The sequence below is a fragment of the Mauremys reevesii genome, linkage group 10, assembly GCF_016161935.1.
Source record: "Mauremys reevesii isolate NIE-2019 linkage group 10, ASM1616193v1, whole genome shotgun sequence".
In the NCBI taxonomy this organism is placed as follows: Eukaryota; Metazoa; Chordata; order Testudines; family Geoemydidae; genus Mauremys; species Mauremys reevesii.
In genome coordinates, this window is record NC_052632.1 from 7,278,332 (window position 1) to 7,282,632 (window position 4,301).

Below are 4,301 nucleotides of genomic sequence, written 5' to 3' on the forward strand. Positions count from 1 at the left end.
AATGTGAAAAATCCACCCCCTTGGGTGACACAGTTAAGCTGACCTAAGCCCTGGTGCAGACAGTACTACGTCTGTGGAAGAGTTCTTCCGTCGACCTCGCTCCCGCCTCTCGGGGAGGTGGATGAACTACTGTGATGGGAACACACCTCCCAGCAGTATAGTGAGTGTGTACACAGCAGCACCTCTGGAGCTGTGCCACTCACTGGAGCATTTCAAGTATAGACAAGACCCTACTCGGGCATGGCAGATCTGGCCTCCAAAGTTCCCATCTACTTGCCCATTCCTTTAGAGAGCCAATCTCCTATTGGCCCAACTTCTGTTGGGGGTGGGGGAGAGAGGGAGACAAACTTTCGAGCTGAAGAAGAGCTCGCTGTAGCTTCCGAGCTTGGTGCGCTCTCAGCCTGGGCCCCACCCAGCTCCACCAACACTGCAAAGAACACCTGGTCCTTCCTCTGAGCCACAGTCGGAGGAGAAATGGTTATGACAAGCAGCTCGCTGCTCATTCCTCTTCACTGCTGCTTCCTCCCATCTCCCCAGGCCCTGTGGTGGAAAATGAAGGCCCAAGGCACTTTCCCAGCTCTCTGGGTTGTTTCAGACAAGCTGGAGAGCTGCTCCACCCTCCCAGCCTGCCCTGTTTAAGCACTTGAGAAGCAATCCCACAGGGAGTACACACCCTTGAGGCAATAGTGTTTCTTATCTATCTTCCAGTGCTGCAACGCCACTCAACCTGTTAGCCAACTTTCTGGCCACCAAATCTCCATGCAGCCAAATATCTTCCTGTGTGAGATCCCGTGTGACGTCTCCTTTCAGTGACTGTTTGCAGGCTGCCCGGCTGAAGTGGCTTCTATCTGTGATTGAACGCACCTTAATCAGACTGCTCCAGTGGTCTAATAATGTGCTCTCCCCTGCTTCCCACAATGAGTGCAAGCCCCTCCGAGACAAAGCCAGGCACCAGGATGGTAGTTTTTTGAGATGCGGTGCCAGTCTTCCCGTTGTTGTTGCTTTCCCTGCAAGTGCTCAGGGCAGGGGTGTGTGTGTGTGTGTGTGTGTGTGTGTGTGTGTGTGTGTACACTCACGTGGCTGACTCAGTAAAACCAGCTCTGCGTCTATTGCTGATTAAAATCCTGTGCCATGTAGGTGTGGTCCTAAGGCTCCTGGCAAGCAGCTGCGGCACTGATAATGCCAGCACAGTGCAGGCGATTGCTGTGCAGTGCTGATTCCCGCTGCTGCTTACTCCTGACCTGTGTCATACTTTCTGTTTCACGCTGGGCCTCTCCTTGGACAAACTCACGTAGGAAGGGCCTGGGAAGAAGTGGGAGTGGCTCGCAGTGATTGCTCTGATGTCCCCCTAGGAAATAGGATGGCTGTGGTGAACAGTGCTGGGAAATTGTGCCTCCTCCCCTTCAAATGATCTGACTGCTGCCCCGCGACTTCCCTGGGAAGAGCCTGCTGAGCCTAGAGACTGACAGGGCCTAATGCTAGTCATCGGTTCCCTTCTGTCATCAGTTCTGGGTTTGCCCAGGACTGGGCGGCCAAGGCACTCCAGCAATACAGGGAAAAGAATGACAGTAATAGCCCAGCTACTGGCCTCAGTGGCTGAAGAGAGCCCTGAGGGGAGGGAAGGTCTCTAGGGGAAAGGTAAAGGGATGCAGCTGGTGGGAATACATCTCTAGTTGCAGGAGGGCGCAGCGGTGGGTGGTGTGGGGAGCAGGGAGGGCACGGGGTGGGTGGCACCGGACGCAAGGAGGGCACTGGGAGTGGGTGGCACAGGGGTGGGTGGCACAGGACGCAAGAAGGGCACTGGGAGTGGGTGACACAGGGGTGGGTGGCGGGAGGGTGCGGCGGTGGGGACAGGGAGGGCTGTGGCAGGATCTGACAGTGGACGGCATGGGAGTGGATGGTACAGGGGAGTAGGGACGGGAGGATGGTGTGTGGGGGGGTATGGCAGTGGGAGCAGGGAGGCTCTGGGCTCTGGACAGATGCCACAGCAGGAGTGAGCGAGTGAATTTTTGAGCCTCAGGAAGGGTGGCAGGTGAGGGCTCCAGTGGCGGGCGAGGGTGCAGGGTCTGGACACACTACTGACACAGACAGGGCTTCTGAGGAGCTGTCAGGCTATCAGTGAAATCGAGCCTTTTGGTTTTCCCCTGTTATAATTCGTCCTTCGGTCCCGCAACATTGCAGGCCCTGCTGGAATGCATCTCACTGGCTTCCTCCACGCCTGCTCATTGCATTGCAGCCCGTGCAAACCCCCCTTCCTCCCCAGGAATTTTTAAAGAGGTGAAATACCAGCTTCAGCTGCCGTAGGCTGGAGCAAATACAGCCTGACATTGCAGCACATGAACTCAGGCATCCTGATGCTTTCTGGAGCCTCCTGTTCCTCTCCACTGGGTGCTCTTTTCCCCCTTTGGCTACTCAGTTTGCTAATGCAAGGAGGCAGGACCAGGCAAATCTAGACCATCGCTGGCAGGTGTTTGTCCAACCTGTTCTTAAAAACCTCCAGTGATGGGGATTCCACAACCTCCCTTGGACACCTGTTTCAGAGCTTAGCTACCCTTATCGGCTATGTCTACACAGCAACGGAAAACCCACGTCTGTCCTGTGCTAGCCAACTCCAGCTACTGGGGCTCAGGCTGTGTTTCACTGATGTGTAGGTTTCCGGGACCGTCCCACCTCGCAGGGTCCTAGAGCCCATCAGCACTGGTGGGGCCTCAACCGGAGTACTCTGTCACACTTCAGGAGAGATGCATATACATGGGAGAGAATCCAGAGGAGAGCAACAAAAATGATCAAAGGTTTAGAAAATCTGACCTGTGAGGAAAGGTTAATAAAAATGGGCATGCTTAGTCTTGAGAAAAGAAGACTATCGAGTCCCCCCTCAACAGTCTTCAAATATGTTAACAGCTGTCATCTAGTGAACAGTGATCAATTGTTCTCCATGTCCACTGAAGACAAGACAAGGAGTACTGGGTTTAATCTGCAGGAAGAGAGATTTAGGTTAGACATGAGGAAAAACTTTCTAATTAAACGGTTAGTTAAGCTCTGGAATAGGCTTTCAAGGGAGGCTGTGGAATCCCCATCACTGGAGGTTTTCTAGAGCAGGTCGGACAAACACCAGTCAAGGGTGGTCTAGGTTTTCTTGGTCCTGCCTCAGCACAGGGGGCTGGACTAGATGGTCTCTCGAGGTCTCTTCCAATCCTACATTTCTATAAGAATGGCCATACGGGGTCAGATCAATGGTCCATCTAGTCCAGTATCCTGTCTTCCGACAGTGGCCAATGCCAGGTTGTATGAAGTCAACGGAAAGAATCACTTCAGTGGGGGTTGGGTTGGGTTGGGAGTCTCCACTATTATAACCCTTCCCTTTCTGATCCAGATGGGGTGTGTGTGTGTGTGTGTGTGTTTCACTTCTAAAGGCCACTGAGGTGAAACTTGGCAGGAGTTATCAGACAGACCTTATACAAGTTCTTTAGGGCATAGACCAATTTCTGTTCTGTGTCTGTACAGCACCTAGCACCATCGGGTCCCTGCCCATGACTAGGACTCCTGGGCTCTACCACTGTAAAAATAGTAAATAATAATTAAAATTATTTGTTAAGGTCCAGTAAGGTACAGGGCTCTCAGTGAAGGCTGGCCCCTAACTCACTTACCGCCGAATACACAACTCAGAGAAGATGGGATGCGCAGAGGAAGAGGTAACTCAAAAGGCTTTTTTAATGTTTTAATTCAAGTGTCAATGATTGCATAGCCGGGTAACCACGCACTCAGGCTCCCGGGCCCCTCCAGATATATGCTTGCATCAGACAGCTGGTTCTCAGCTTACCCAGCTGCCTGGAATTTCTATCTTCTCTCACCTGTTTAATTACCGGATGTCTTTTGGGCCCATGTACACTCCTGCTTGGGCAGTGTCCGGAAAGGTTTCTCAGGAATTGATTTGGAAAGCTGTTTCTATTAACAGCATTGTACTACATGTTTTGCCACTTCCACACCCAGCTCAAGCTCACTGGCCAAAATTTATCACCTCAAACTCATGTCAAAGTGTGCTCTTGAAAGCTGGGCTTGGCCACATCCCCAGGCTGTCATGTAGACAGGCCTTTCACGCTACAGCCGGCAGCAGGATCTTCTCAAATATAAGCCTGTTTGAGCATCAAACCAATATCCACACACTGGAAGTGGTACCACAGAGACCAGACAAAGAGGGTAAACCTGGCTTTCATCAGACTTTTGGATGCTTCTGTTGACTGAACATTTTGTACAGTTACACACTTTTGGAAAGGTGAATGTTTTACCATTGACTCTTGGCT